The sequence below is a fragment of the Tachypleus tridentatus genome, chromosome 3 (assembly GCF_004210375.1).
Source record: "Tachypleus tridentatus isolate NWPU-2018 chromosome 3, ASM421037v1, whole genome shotgun sequence".
NCBI lineage: Eukaryota > Metazoa > Arthropoda > Merostomata > Xiphosura > Limulidae > Tachypleus > Tachypleus tridentatus.
In genome coordinates this window covers 7,237,229-7,254,593 of record NC_134827.1, presented here as the reverse complement: position 1 = coordinate 7,254,593, position 17,365 = coordinate 7,237,229, and the positions used below count along the sequence as shown (strand labels likewise).

Genomic DNA, 17,365 nt, shown 5'->3' with positions numbered 1-17,365 from the left:
ACTGTTAGTGTTTTGTGGTTATTTTTTGTACGATTTACACCAACATTGTCTAGTTAACAAGAATGCACCAATGGTTTATATTGTAAAAGATGACCTGACAGGTAAGTATTTCAAGGAATCTTCGCAGATGCAAAGTCCAATTTATGTTCCTTTTGTAATTTTATTTTCCCCTTCACCATAGTTTCAAATATCTGTCCTTTTTGCCTATGATGATTGCCAGTTTGTACACTTTGTCAAGAATTAAACTTCTCTTCTGTCCTCTGAGCTGGAGGATATTTTGATCGGTTGTATCTGTACAGTGAAAAAATAAGCAGCCCACGCTGTTTAGAAAACATCATAGTGGTCTCAGTATGAAAGCCTACACGTCGTTTTCTTTTCATTTCAACAGGTAGATGAAGCCCATCATTAAAGCTTATAAATCAACAGTAATAGAACCCCCACACAAATTATGCTGATATATCTCTTGCTATGATAACAGCATGGGCACTGACTGCATCACGTAAATTACACAACAGAGCTTGTTCGAATATTGCCCATTTATCGAAAAGTATGGCTTCTATTGATTTACGGATTACGAATACCACATTCATCACATTGGGATTCAGTTATTACAACAGTCAAAGGAGATAAATGAAGTTACAATTGCCCCCTTTTAACAAATTTGAAATTCAGCATTGTGAAATAGACAAAATTGGCAACAGATACCATGTGGACGTTCTTTATTCTCCTAAAAGAATGACAAAGCCTATCGTTTGCCAAAAGAACGTTCGCAGCATAACAGTATATCATAGTTAGCATCTTCTAGACCGGAAACATGGTCAAGTTCCTTGGGAATTTTTATCAATATATTTTTATTCTACCTTTACTACAGAAAATAGTTTAATAAAATTTATCAGACCACAGCATATGCTTTTACAGCATTCGTTGTCTGCAGCACGTGCTGTAAACAACAATCGAAATTGGTTTTTCTATTCATCTCTGAATTAAATAGTTTTCAAACTGTTATCGAACACTATATCATAGTATCGTAATGTCCTTCACATATTACCATTAAAAAAGGCCGAATTTTGATTGCTGTTAAAGAAATTAGTCATATTAAACAAAGTCTCTTAGTGCTTATTCACTTTAATCTGTTCAGTTAGTAGAGTGTGTGTGTTTACTTATAGCAAAGCTACATCGGGCTATCTCCTGAGCCCACCGAGGGAAATCGAATCGCTGATTTTATCGTTGTAAATCCGTAGACATACCGCTGTAGTAGCGGGGGAGTTATTAGAGACATAGAAACGATATCTTATAAGGTACCACCTTACCTGAATCAATTTATTCAGACATATTTCTCAGATTACTACTACTGTTAAGCTCTACAGACGTCCTTAAAAGGCCAGTTAAAGAAACGGTATTTAATAAGGTACCACCTTACCAGAATCAATTTATTTAGACATATTTCTCAGATTACTACTACTGTTAAGCTCTTCAGACGTCCTTAAATGGCCAGTTAAAGAAAATGTTTTTTAATAAGGTGCCTGACCCCCAGTAGTACAGCGATAAGTCTACGGATTTGCAACGCTAAAATCAGGGGGGTGTCGATTTCCCTCGGTGGGTTTAGGTAATAACCCGATGTGGCTTTTCCATAAGAAAACACACAAACACAAACTTAATAAGATGTCCCGTCAACTGTATCAAATTCTTTTACATAGGAAAATAAAATAGATATTTTTCAAATGAGAGATTCCTAATGAAGTGGTCAGGTTAGTGTGCCTAAATATTAATAACGTTTATAAAATGTTACAGTCGTATTTCATTTTTAAACATATTATGTCTAAATTATTAAACTTTTTATATTTTGACTTCAAATCATTTTGTAAGAATGGTTTCCTTTTTCAACTTGAAATACGTTTCGATATACATGACAGTGTTTTACAAGACTTGTTTTAATTATAGATTGTATAATAACACAGTATTTTCATTCTTTTAAGTCATTAGCTACATTTCCAGTAGATTAGATTATGCTGTTAGAAGACTGATTAGTGTCATACGATAACAAAACCGATATTGCATAATCCAGTGAAAAACAAACATAGAATAAATGTCAGTGAAAAGAATAATAAATTAAAGGAAAAAAATTATATCGATAATATAAATAAATTTACAAATTTTGAAAGTGATTATAACGCACCATTGTTTCATGCAAGAAAAGTGTTTTAAATATTATTTGGTGATAACTAGATAATCTACCACCATAGCTAAATAGTTCAGTTTCTAAATCATCATTACTTGTTTGTTTGACAATGCATGAGTGAAAACAGTATTAAGTCACTTCCAAACCACTGAAAAAATGTAAAACAAACTTATGTTTATGGCACTTATTTTGAGCTAATTGCAGATTAGAGTAATAAAGTGAAATTTACTACATGTTTATTCAGTATTGATTATTTAAAAACAGAAATGTAAGGTAATAATGTTTTAAACACGTAGACAACACATATTATTATATGCACAGTCACATGACAGCCACAATATATTATTTTATTGACAGATATGTAGAAAGGCAGAGCACTCAGAATACTGAATTTTATTGTAAAAGACAGGGAAGCACAACTTAAAAAAAACAAATAATTTTATTCAAAAACACGTAAAAAGACATAGCACCTAGGACAGATGATTTTTTTGAAAAATATACACAAAGACATAACTCCCAGGAAAGAGTCACATTATAGCTAGGACGAACGATTTGAATTAAAATTATCTTCAGTTGTGACACAGAATCGTTGATCTCTGATCTCTCGTTACTAGAAGAGAAAATGAAATACTATAGTTCATATATAAAATGCTCAACATTTGCTCACGGTTTCATAACAAATTGAAATAATGAACACATATTTAAGAGGGTGAATTGGAAAAAGTTACCAAGAATTAAACAATGTTTTGAAGTAACTAGTTATTTCGTTAATTTCTGTTTAGCAACAATGTATAGCATAAGGTGATCATTTACATATCTCTGTGGATTAGAGTAATAAACTTATGATTTATAGAAGTAACTTAATTGCATTCAGTATCATGGGTCAACGAGATAAGCTTTCCAAAGTAAATTATGACGTGTGCTGTTTTCACTTCGACGATTCGATTTGACCTCATTTTTCTACCCGCTAACGTTTTAAACTAATAATAAAACATGGTGTAAATAGACTTACTTCACTTGAAGCTGTTAAACCGCGTGGAAACAGCAAGGAAGTGGCTGTGAAATGGAAATCAGCTTGTGAATATTTTGTTAATATCACACTATATCAAAACTGAACTAAATACAAAGAAGTCGTGGACGCCCCATAATCTTAAATCATAAAAAAGTATTGTTGTTTTCACACGTATTGAAAAGCAGGAACTTGTCACGTCTAAGCAGAATAACTAAATATTAGAACAAAAGAAAAATTATAAATATATGAACTAGTCTTAGCTTCTTTACTCGTTTTGTTAGCACTTATTTGTAATTTTCCCTTTTTTATTTATCGCTCATTTTATTAGTAACAAACTATTTAGAGTTTCTCCTAGTTAAAAAAAAAAAAAACAACAACAAAAAACGTGATGAACTTCGTTTGGCTGTTTCAGATGGATTGTGGGATCATACAACCATTTTTGAACGTTCACTGTAATGCTCCTAGATAGCTAGTAACCGTTTTTGCCTTAATTATTAGGAATAATCATAAGCTAATAGTATTACAGTAGTATATTGTAATAGTAGTATTATAAAAGTAGTATAGTATTTTTGCAGTAATATAAAAGTAGTATAGTATTATTGTAAAAGTAGTATAGTATTACAGTAGTATCATAGCAGTATTATAGTAGTAATATAAAAATAGTGTAGTATTATAGTAGTATTATAAAAATAATGTAGTATTATAATATTATTGTAAAAGTATTGTTGTATTATTGTAAAAGCGGTATAGTATTATAGTAGTATTGTTAAAGTAATGTAGTATTATAGTAGCATTGTTTGGTTTGTATTTCTCGCAAAGCTACACGAGGGCTACCTGTGCTAGCCCTCCCTAATTTAGCACTGTAAGACTAGAGGGAAGGCAGCCAGTCATTAGCACCTACCGCCAACTCTTGGATTACTCTTTTACCAACGAATAGTAGGATTGACCGTCACATTATAAAGTCCCCACAGCTGAAAGGGCGAGCATGTTTAATGCAACGAGGATTCGAACCCGCGAGTAGTAGTGTAAAAGTAGTATAATATTATAATATTATTATAAAAGCAGTGTAGTATTATAGTATTATTGTAAATGTAGTATGGTATTATTATTGTAAAAGTAATATAGTATTATAGTAGTATGTTAAAAATAGTATAATATTATAACAGTATTAAAACAGTAGTATAGTATTATAGCAGTGTTGTAAACAGTAGTATAGTATTATAGCAGCATTATAAAAGTATAGTATTATAGCAGCATTATAAAAGTAGTACAGTATTATGACAGTGTTATAAAAGTAGTATAGTATTATAAAAGATTATTGGGGACTGCTTTGTTATAGGTAAATGTCAACTTTGTTGTGAAATTTTCATTCCATATAATAGTGATGCCAGTAGTTTATATATATTATTCCTTTTTTAATTTTTTTTGGAAATTAGTTTCAAAGTGTGTTAGGATTTTTTTTTAAATAAAATTGCGTCTCAAGTTGTATGGCTCTCTAGCACCATTTGGGTCACGTTAGAAACATCAAGACTTATAACTCAAGTAACCTCAGCTCAGCTAATAGTACACTAATTATTAACTCAAAAGTAGAAGTTCCTTCTCTGGTGTCTCTACATAAATGTAACTCCTATAATATAATAAGACAACTAGGATCATAAATCAATCATTGTGCCAAACGTAGCATAAGAATAGTTGAAAAGAGCTTTCCTTTTACTTTCACTGTAGACCAAATTGTAATATCGATTGTATTTATTTATATTAAGATAGATAATTATTATGTAACAATATATATTAATCTGTTGCGTCTGGAGCATCTTGTTTCAACGACAAGCAGTAATCAGTTATCATACTAATATTCCAGCTTCCCTGATACTTCCTCCACATTTTCCTGGTGTCTTGATTGTTTTTTGTTTATTTATTTTTTTTTAATTTCACGCAAAGCTACTCGAGGACTATCTGCGCTATACGTCCCTAATTTTGCAGTGTAAGACTGAAGGGAATGCAGCTAGTCATCACCACCCACCGCCAACACTTGGGCTACTCTTTTACCAACGAATAGTGGGATTGACCGTCACATTATAACGCTCCCACGTCTGAAAGGGCGATCATGTTCAGTGCGAACGGGATTCGAACTTGCGACCTTTAGATTACGAGTCGAACGCCTTAACCCACCTGGCGATGCCGGGCCGGTGTCTTGATGAAACCTTCGTTCTTCGCTGACGGCACCGATATTTTCAGGAAAGTAGTCAATACGTGAGTGTACGAATTGTACTTTCAAGCTCATATTACAACCCAACTCCTTAAATTTATCATGAATGTTAGTGACAATATTTTGGTAATTTGGGTGCTTTGGAAGGTCCAGATATATTATCAAATCAAGATCACCTTGTGTGAAGAGTTATAATTTATCAGGCATTTCAGGTTTAAAACATCACCATCGTCATTTCTAATGACATCAGATTCAGAACGATATGAAATTGTATCAAGAGTCTCTGGTGGAGTAGGTTCATCAGGTCTTACAGCAAACTGAAGGTTTAGATAAAAAATTTTCTTTTTTATTTCAAGTGTTATAACCTTGCAAGTTACATGAGTAAAAATAGCTAAGTGATTTCTAGGCTCAAGCCAGACCACTAGAATTCCAAAAGGCCAAGATTTTTTCTTACTTTCAGTCTATTGTCTCAATTCTTTAACGAACACTCTGCAAACTTTGTATGTAGCCCATGATTAGTTTTGGACCCCAACTGGTATTCCAAAATACGTGTAATGCCCATTTATGACGAATTATGTAATGTTTTGTCTTCATTTCTTTACAACAAATTTACTACAAATACTATAAAATAGGTTTAGGTCATTTACAAAACCTCTTCTTGCCATAGCAATGAATATATAATAATGAAAAGAAAAAGCTAATGTTAAAATACACGTAAAAATAAATATTATTCAGAAATAACACACAATGCGGACTGTTAACCGTTAATATACCAGCGATGCGTTTCTCACGGATTCTAGAACGACCGGTAAGACTCTCATATCGCGATAGGTCTAAAGAAGTCTACAGTTAATGGTTGTCAACATTTTAAACATAACAAAATATAATCTGATTTCAATGAAAATGGTTCACCTATTTAAAAGTTCATATACCGTTTAATGCAAACATATGGAGAAAAATGAATAATTTTCGATTCAGCAAACAGGAATTACTGTAGAAACTGTAAAACTTTCAAAACATTAAAACCATCGCAGGCTTGTGTTATAACTCTATGACAAAATATATTAATAAGGCATATTAATATTTAGGACTATTACCTATATATATATACACACATTGTTAGTTTGTTTTTTTTTATTTTACCTTCTACTTTCAAGACCCGGCATGGCCAGGTGGGTTAAGGCGTTCGACTCGTAATCTGAAGGTCGTGGGTTCAAATCCTCGTCGCACCAACTATGCTCGCCCTTTCAGTCTTGGGGGCGTTATAATGTGACGGTCAATCCCACTATACGTTGGTAAAATAGTAGCCCAAGAGTTGGCGGTGGGTGGTGACAACTAGCTGCCTTCCCTCTGGTCTTACACTGCTAAATTAGGGACGGCGAGCGCAAATAGCCCTCGAGTAGTTTTGCACGAAATTCAGAAAACAAACAAACCTTCTACTTTCAAATAAAAGTGTTTCCTGATTCCAATTACATGTACAATGAAGAAATATTCAGTTTCAATTGAATTAACCAAACAAAAGTAAAAGTTATCTATCTGATTGTTGTACAGCGAAATATCGGATACGTTAATTATTAAATCAATAGCAGAGGTTCAAGAGATCTAAGTGGCAGGTAATCTGATTCAGGTGACAAGAATTACTGTTTATTACATTAGAAGAACAAAATATCTGTGCAATTAAAATAACGATATGTGTCAGTAAGTTCTGCGTTAATGCTTGCTAGCTCACATGGAACCTAAATATTCCTAATGACTAATTGTTCGGTGGCACTTTACATTTACAAGAATACACAGGTAAATGACGGTTAACATTCATCGTTTTATACGAGTACAAAACTACAACGTTTATAGCATTTATTTTAAGACAATTACTTCGTACGCAAAGTACGAGTTTATCGGGTATGTAATCACTGCGATAACTTCATTCATTTTTGATGCTCTACGGTTAATACTTCGCGCGACAGAAAGTAATCACTGCTTTCAGATGATGTACATATATACACACGAATTTGCAAAACAACAACTACAAAAACAAAACGACAGTTTATCTTTAAACTTCTTGATTCTATAATTTTAAAATTTACTATTTTATGAGTATTAAGTATTATATGTGTCAAACTATCTCAATACAGGCGCCTGAACAACGACAATTAGGCCTAAAGTTTAAATATGCAAAGGGTGTTTTCTTATAGCAAAGCCACATTGGGCTATCTGCTGAACCCACCGAAGGGAATCGAACCCCTTATTTTAGCGTTGTAAATTCGGAGATATACCGCTGTACTAGCGGGGAACAAATATGCAAATAACCCGCTAGGGAAATAAAATATTAAACCACAAGCAAAAAGTATGTGTGTGTGTTTTCTTATAGCAAAGCCGCATCGGGCTATCTGCTGAGCCCACCGAGGGACAAGCAAAAGTACTCGTCGCAGCGACGAGAAAAGTTTAAGTTAATCTATCGATTGAAATTATTTCATGGGCTTGGTTTCACCCACCACGAAAAGTAATTTTCGAGCATTTCAGACAAGCTAAGAGCTACTAATAACTTTCTGTAGAATATCATGCTTGCGAAATAGAATTTAGCATCAACATTACTTATGCCTGTTCTCCAGTCATTTCAAAGATGTTTGTTTGTTTGTTTGTTTTTGAATTTCGCACAAAGCTATATTTCAAAGATGAATGTTGAGCTTTGCCTGCGTGCGCAGCTTTTCAAACAGAATACAGACGAATGTTCGGACAGACACCGCGGTTCGCAATATTCACTCTGTATTTAAGCCTTTAAAGGAGCACCTGCGTTCTATAAGGAAGCTAACTTCAAGGAGTAATGATAATATTGTTCACACTAGAATCATGCTTTTGTTTTAATTACTAGTACTTAATAATACATTTGAAACTATGTCCACTCGGTGAATTTAGTTGACACGATATTTTTGGTTTTTAAGTTATTATGTAAAAAAAAAGAGCAAGAAATTCAAACCTTTTACTATAATATTGACAGACATTCCCAGAACTTGTGACTCAATCGTTGCATAAATATGATTACGAAAGGAAACACTGTAATAGTATTAAGTTCTGATGTACTGTTGAGGAGATATTTAAAATATTTCGTTGAACAATTCGAGCCAATCTCCACGAAAGCAGTGTTAGGCTTAAGTCAGGGAACAACATTGGACAGCACAAATAATTCAATTGTAAGAAGTAGTTCCTATTATGTGTTGCCTTAACTTTATCATTTCGCAGACTTTGAACATTAACATCCATCAGTGTTTATCTTTTCTCACACCATATTCCTACCATCGCCACATACGTCATGTTCCTATTATCTAGTTGAAGGGTGAAACGAATTAATCTATGAAAGAATATTGTTCCAAATGTTATTGGTCTAGTGGATGTATTCTTAGAATCACTCCGAGTAAGATATTTTGTATGTTTTTACGAGCAGAATGCAGCGTCCAGAATACAGATAAGTCTCTTGAATTTTGTTTCTAATCATCGGTATATAGACAAGAAGGCCGTGGTTGCGACTGCAAACTTCAGAGTTAGTCTCGGAAGAAGTACCTTACGATTACGAGAAGCCAGGAGAGAAAAAAGGCTTTCGTATGCTTACGTTATTGTCAATAGTGTTCCTGGTTCACGTGTCCACATAACAGAACCAGGGATCTGTAAGTGGTTGTGTAACCGTTTAACAATATTTTGAGACCCATGTAGCCAATTACAACAGCCCGCTCTCTATTTGAATGAAACAGCTGAAACAAGAATTCTTAAGACCAATAAAACTCAGTACGTAGACTAAATGAGTAATCATTTCAAATCGCACGTCTGATTTGCATAACAATAAAGTAATGGTGTGGAGGTGAATTACATTATGTTACAATAATTATATTTCTTTATCATAGCTTAAATGTTGCAAAATGCTTCAACTGTTTTGACTATATAGATATTTATTTAAAGATAAGACCTGAATGTGTAAAGAGCAGTTTGTGAGTTGATTTGTAAATAAATATACAACAGCTATTTTTTCGAAAAATAAATCTCTTATACCTCTAATACGGTTTATAAACTTTATAACATGTGTTTACATTTTAGTCTTTCCTACACAAACAAATCAATATAAAATAAATAAATAATAATTGCAATAATACGCTAGAAGAAGAAAAAAAAATCAGTTTTACTTCTCATATGATTAGACATTTTTGATGACAGCCATAAAAGTAGGAATTATTTGTATCAAACGTTTATTTTTAATGTAAGCTAAATATTTCTTCTGCTGAAAAAGCGGATATCTTTACAACACGTACTCGGACTATTCCAAGGAAAATCAATTCTCGTCATACATTCGAATTCTGACTCGTAACCGTACAGGATGATACTCGAGTTTTTCTATAGACCAACTTTAGCTAACATTAGTTGCCCTCTGTCGGAGCTTTTAAACTTTCCACAGACTCATCAAGTGCAATTTGCCACGTCAGCAGTTCCGTGTAATTCACTCAGCTGTCTCGTTAATGTAATTTCGTCAGAGACCATCAGATAAGGTGATGCATGATAAATGAACACAAGTCCTGTTCTATTACTTCATAAGATAGCAGCTCCGCGGGCTGACAGCATGGTCGCTGTATTGTGTGACAATTAAGGAAAAGTAAATGTCACGCGGTCCCTTTGTACAATTTATACTGGTTAAGCTACAGGATAATCTAAGATAAAACGTGACATTTATTAGCTTATTTTATTTAAAATTAAATATCAAAAGAGTGTTATATTTGGAAGTTAATAAAACATCAAATTATAAGAACAGTGGAATTAACTCTATAAAAAAGAAAAGAAGAGAGAGACAGAAGATCTCTAAAAATTGTAATGTCTTTTTTCTCTGCACTATAGGTCGTAATATAAGTTTTCTCTAATCAGAATATGTTCAACAGGACTTAGCCAATTTTCATTCAATTATGTTCAGGTAGCGTTAGGTTGTATAATATACACACTTCAACAATAAAATTACTTCCAACAATGTATATTCGACACTAATTTGTTAGTTAGCTGCTCCCCATGTATTAAACATATAACATATTTGAATAGTATGACGTATTTCTCGTATTAACTAAAACTTTTCTCACAATCACCATATACAGCCCTCACAGAATAAACTTAAAGTTTTGCACGCTTCAATCGTTACCATTAAAATTACATTATCTACATTCAATTTAATATTCCTGATAATAGGCGTGTTTTTAATTTGACAGAGGTTATCGTGATAATCTATGACGGAACGTAAAAAAAAACAAAAAAACTGTAATTATAGTGACTATCTGAGAACAACACAGAATGGTGTTCTGTAGAATGTTTACACGTTACAGTTTGATTTAATGAACCCCATTAAGAATACCACATTTATCTTCATAACGAATGACCTATAATATAGCCTCTATACGTATTAGTAATAACGCAGCAGGCAAAAAAAATCAAAAGCTAAAGTTATCAGCAGGATATGCATAAGTGTGTGTGTATGCGTATATACATATATTCATATCAAGGCAGGTATGAGTGTACTACAGTATAAAATTGTATTTCATCGTATTTCCATATCCCATATATCACAATATATAATATGGGGCTGTCGGGCAGAAACATAAAACACCATAAACTTCATAGAAAGACCAGCCTCGTTACGTTAGAAGGTTCATTAACTTTTTATGTTAAAAGTGCTTCACGATGAAAGATTTATGGACCTGAGTATAAAAACCTTTTTATCTGGCAGCTTACGCTGGCCTGAACTTAGCGTCTGTACTCCTATATAACAGCAACATCGACCTATACATGATAGATTAGTACTATTTGAAACTTGCAGGTAACGAAAATGAATCAATTTTTGCTCGAAAACTGTTTAAGAATAGTAAAGCATTTTTATGATCGGTCCACTTGAAACTTAAAGCCTTTAAATAACAATAACATTTGTATTTTGTTTTATAACTATCAAATACTCTAGGATAAAATATTAGAAAACTTACACTGATTAAAGGTAGAGATCCTGGGGAAAGAATTCGGCTCTACTTAACTAACACGTTAAGAAAAGTCCATTTAATAATGTTATTAACTGGTAGTAGCAATCATTTTAAGTTGTATATTTGTTTTGAAAACAGAATAAGAATACCTTTATCTGCGTTATCGCTAAGTGTTTATTATATAAACTGATAAGTTAGTTGGGCTTATTTTTATTATGTGCCACCAGTGGCACAACAATATCACTGTCTACATTCAGCACGAGAAGAGTTGTTTCGATACCCGTAGCGGGCAGAGTATACATAGCTTATTATATAGATTTTTGCTTTCCTTCAACCAATCTTACTCTGAAGATAACTACAAACGTTTACAAGAGAATAGATAATTGAAGGATCACAGTGGTAAGTACGCACGTACTTCAATGTTTAGTTGGTGGAGTGTATACGAAGTGAAACACGTGCTGTATAACTTAAACAGAAATTCAGAGACTCTCCGTCAAAGACAACAGAACAGACACACAAGATGAAATTCTACTAACCTCTGAACTTAAATAAACAGAAATAGAGAAAATATACGTTAACGAATTGTTCGTATTAGGTCTGTAGCTACTGCCACTAAGGCAACCTAAGCCGCCTTTTATTTAATAATGCATAACGCATAAAAATTTTAGTAATTGACTATACGTTCAGCCCGAAAGAATTGTATAAAATAATGCTTGTTTGTTTGTTTTTTTAATTTCGCGCAAAGCTACTCGAGATCTATCTGCGCTAGCCGTCCCTAATTTTGCAGTGTAAGACTAGAAGGAAGGCAGCTAGTCATCACCACCGACCGCCAACTATTGGGCTACTCTTTTACCAACGAATAGTGGGATTGACCGTTACATTATAACGCCCCCACGGCTGAAAGGGCGAGCATGTTTGGTGCGACCGGGATTCGAACTCGCGACCCACAAAATAATGCATTAGTAGAAAGCCTTTTTACACTGATACTTATTGACCTTCGCATATTGGTTTTAGACAATAATTTACAACAAACGTTGGGTATACTGACGTTATAATTGAACATTTCTCTTCCAAACACTGATGTTTAATAATACAATTCATTAAACGCACCATATAATCTTACGTTGTTTCAAATTTTACTATCTCTATTCCAGCTTAACCCACGTAAATGTTTTATTTTGAAATATCAAAACACTTCATCACTACATGTTAATGAATGTTATGTGTTTTTCCGCTGAGACCTATAGTTCCTGCTTCTGGAATAAGCTTGTTTAAATTTTCGTGATAATTACTACCGTACGTTAGTGTTTTAATTTTGCTGGTTTATGTTTATGTGTTTAAGTTTCTTTTATTATCGCTTCCTGTGCTGCAGTACACTTTTGCATATATTTCACTCATTTCGTTTCTTTTTGTTTTCTCATTAACTTTTACATAGGAACTCCGAGTTCTATCGAGTGCGAAATGTTAAAATAACTACAAGAAGAAATAAATATTATAATTAATTAATAAATATTATAATTAATGAAAGTAAAAAAATATGAACATCAGAAAATATATCAAAGTGATGGTTAGTTGAAGAGTAATTATGTACAGGGAAAGAGAACGGTGTAGCAGTTAATAACAATAGGCGTCACGTGACAGGGACTAACGTATAGATGATTAACGACAACCCATCTTAGTCAAAAAAGCCTTTTCACTCATTCGACACAAGTGCCGAAGATAAGTCGACTCTGATGAATAACTAGGAACAGTCTCGGGTTAGCAAACTCATTTCTCTTCAACGTTTTCAGGGTTTTCTTCTTCTTTTAATGACCAACGTACAAAGAATGACGTTGTTGAATGTTGAATGTGTTTATGTTACATTTGCTCGTGGTATGATTTCGGTCTAGGTATAATGAATTTTCATTTTTATATGCCATTTCATTTTGACTAAAATATTCAGATCGTTATAATTACAGTTTTTGTCTGCATTATTATAATTATTAGTTGTTGTTTTTACTCTAGTGTCCCAATGCAATAAAGTTGTTTTTCTTTTAACTGTATTTCTCATTGTAATTTATAAAGATTTGAGCAACTCAGCTGTATACATATCTCAGGACGGCTGGTATGGGTATTAACATTTTTATTAATAAAACAGAGAACAACGTTTCGACCTTAGGTCATTTTCATCTCAAATACGGGCTACAATTCAGCGCTTCCTGAAGTATGGGGCGCACTTTCCAGGGGGTTGTAAATCATCTCTTGGGGGGAAGGGCGTGGATGACAAACACTGGGATACATAATTATTACTACTGATTAAAGTAATGCATAATATTGTGATGTTAAAATAATTGATGCTGCCTATTTCACGTGTGTGTTTTTTTCGGAGGGTTGTGAATTTATTTAGAATTTGACTTCAACAGTACACATTAATTTCAGAAGAATAAAAAAAATGTTTACTTTTACATAAACGTATAAAGCCTCTTTTAAAGCTAATGACAATTTACAGTTCCTCGAATGACTTAAAAGGTTTTACTCAGCTTAATGTATTTTATTTTTTCGTGCTATGGTTTTTCTTACTTTCACAGCAGTATTTATTAGTTCCTTAATTTCATGCAAATTGAAAGGCATGCACATGGCAGTATGCCAATTATTTTATTTCCTGATTCACTCTCAATTTGCTGTTTCTGACGTGGGGACATAGAGCGAACAATAGGCAAGAGAACCAAAACTTAAACCAATCCTCGGTCGAAGTTAAGTGCAGCATATTTATAAGTGCGTGATTCGAGTATTGTAGTATGGGTCGAGGACGTTCTGATTTCGTCAGATGCCGTTCCTGGTGGTTTTGTCAGTCCATTTGTCTTTGTCAGACTTTTCATACCCTGCTGCCATGCTAACACGGAAACTTCTATGTAGATGGAATCCTTCACCAAGTTTCTTCTATTTATAAATAAAGGGACCTATTTATTTAACCTGACGTGAAAAACCACAGTGTTCATTGTTTGCAGAGCGTTCTATTATGTTTTTTTTATTTATTTCTTGCTTCCTTCAGTTAAGGTGTGGCAGCTGAAACTCTTGAAAACCTTTAGAAATTTTCTGATTCTATTTGTATGTTGTGAGGCGGTATAGATTTCCTTGTGGAAACACTGAGAAATTAAACCTTTTTTAAAAAAAATAATTGTAATTGCTGTCTCAAATAATTTAATTATTTTATTTCTGTGATTGGTAGCAATGTTACAGGAAAAATATTTCCATTGCTTATTATCATTTTTCCTGTTTCATATTTTTATATTTATATTTTACCATTTCTTCTGGGAGAATGTTTTGTTAGTAACCTGCTACAAGAAGCAATGCGTTCAGTGGCACAGCGGCATGTCTGTAGACTCACACCGCTAGAAACCGAGTTTCGGTATGTGTGGTAAGCAGAACACAGATACCCCGTTGTGGAGCTTTGTTGCTAATTTTAAACAAACAAATTACAAAAAAGCAAAGATTTTTCCAGTTATACAGTTAAAACAATTTAATGTTTAGAAATTTATCCTTTAGTGTTTTACATTGTGACAGATACGTGCAATTATTTTTAGTTCAGATTTCCAAATACCTTGAAATAATCACTCATTAACGATTCTTTTCAAGTTTAGTGTGTGTGTTTTCTAATAGCAAAGCCACATCAAGCTATCTGCTGTGTCCACCGAGAGGAATCGAATCTCTTATTTTAGCGTTGTAAATCCGAAGGCCCCCCGCTAGTACAGCGGTATGTCTCCGGATTTACAACGCTAAAATCAGGGGTTTGATTCCCCTCGGTGGGTTGAGCAGATAGCCTTTGTGGCTTTGTTAAAAGAAAAACACACACACAAACACATACACAGTAAATCCGAAGACTTACCGCTGTCACCAGCGGGGGACTTCAAGTTTAGTAAACAAATGTCAATATGGAACATATTTACTGTGTATACTGTAACTTTAGTTGGATGTCGTTCTATAGAAAGTTTGTGTATATTAGAGAAAAACTGCATGTAACTCATGACTATTCACTTCTTCTGCAATGATATTTATCCGATATAAAATAAGAGGCGGCTAAGACTGCGTGTGAAGAAAACTATTTCACTAAAAACAAAAGTAAAATATGGTATACGAAAGATATATTGTCTGTGTTGCGGCCATTTAAAGAAATCTGTGCCCTTTTTTCATTCTCGAAACATCATTAACGGGCAAAATAATTGGTGTAAGAAGTTTAAAAGATAAAGAAAAAGTTATTATAATATTCAAATAAACTCGAATAGTATGAAAACGTTTTGTTGCACATAATTCACGTAATTAGCTTTCTGTGAAAATTCTGTACTCAAAATAATAACTTGAATGTCAAATTGTGTAACTGCAATAAGCATTGTAGTTGATAAAAGAAAACAATCAGACTTGATATTCATAAGAGTGAACAGTTCCAGAGACTCAAAATTCTGTTACAATGAACATAGTATCTGATAAAAACAAACTCACTATTGGTAAGGAACAAATTTTATCAGAGCTTCAAAACTTTGTTACACAGAATTAAATGGCTCTCCTAATAACGGTCTTTGGTCTTATAGTGTTTAGGATGCGTTTTTTATACTTACATGTACTGTTTAAAAAGTGTACTACATTTGGTGGTTTTCAATTCATCTCGATATACCAAATGATATTTGCTGAGGTGTTCAAAATGTATTATTTCAGGTCATAATTACGATTTAAATAAATAAGTATCGCATGTGAAAAAAAGTTATGGATGGCAAGAGGAAATCTTAAATACAATAAAGACACCTTAAACAAAGAAACCGGTAACCTTAGGTTTTTATTGTGTGCATTCATTCTATTGCATGATGTTGATAAGGTTGATATTCGTGTAGTTTATTAACCTAAATAATAAGGTAATATAATATGTAATCATAGAATAGGTGAAATATGGTATTATTTTCGTCCTTTTATATTTAATTTGTTCATCTAGCGTGAACAGAAGCGTATTTGTGTACCATCACGAATATGGTAATTTTGTCACGCAGCACAACAACGCCTCTCAGTCACGCAGACCTGCCAAGCATTTTGAAATATTACCATCATTATATGATTTTTCATCGTTAGTACGTTCTAGTGACCTCGTAAGTTTTATATAATACTATTACATGTCTATAGAAATACATCTAATTTGACAGTAAGGAAAACAAATTTATTTTATCAGAAAAACATGAATTAAACAGTTCCCCCCTCCCTTCATTATCAACGAGAGATAAACTGAGCGATGGTCGTGTCTAAGTTTTATTAAAACCTATCAAAGCCAATGTTAAAACTGAAAAATATACTTATTAGCAGCTTCCAGATTTCTATTCGTAGAATGAAAAATAAAAATAAGAGCATTATAATATTTCTTTTAAAAATAAATTCAAAAATAGACTTTCACTCTGTTAACGGATCGAAATCTCGCAAAATGTATAACGATCCATTATAGATGATGGAACAACTGAAAATATCTGACTTCACTTCTGTTAGTGAAGATAATAAAGCTAATGAAGGCTAAATATAAGGAACATCTTGGACGCTAATATTTAAATACAAAATAAGTTTAAAAATACACACGCCCACATTATTTTCCACGAAAAGAAAACCTTTGAAGATTAGTATCAAAATATCTAATTGAAGCACGTGTCTGTACGTTTTCGTCTTTTGTTCCTAATTACAGAATATAATGTTCTAAAAAAATTTCACAAAAGGAAATAAATGTATAAACGGCTAGCATCAATCCTTCTTAAAGAATACAAACAAGATAGTCGCCACTTTGTGCCTGTGCTATTTATTATGTACTGATGACGCAAATGCCATCTCTACTATCCTGTTTGTATTGTTTGCGAAGAATTGATGTTAGCCATCACTACATTATCTAAGATTTTTCGTTACTTGTTTTTAATGTAATGTTATTAATTGTCAGCTGAAGGCTGTATTTATAACCAACCTCTAAACATAATGAA

At 33.1% G+C, this 17,365-nt stretch overlaps 1 long non-coding RNA gene across 2 annotated transcripts; it reads right to left on the bottom strand.

Annotated features, from left to right (window-relative positions):
* Positions 1-2,641: 2,641 nt before the first annotated feature.
* Positions 2,642-11,647, bottom strand: LOC143246011 (uncharacterized). 2 transcript variants are annotated; one of them, XR_013025721.1, is made up of 3 exons: positions 11,397-11,647; positions 3,192-3,235; positions 2,642-2,789 (listed from the first exon to the last, which is right to left on the bottom strand). It is a non-coding gene; the product is annotated as an uncharacterized LOC143246011 (long non-coding RNA). The 2 variants fall into 2 exon arrangements; XR_013025720.1 differs by lacking the exon at positions 11,397-11,647 and adding an exon at positions 8,375-8,611.
* Between the last annotated feature and the right edge of the window lie 5,718 nt (positions 11,648-17,365).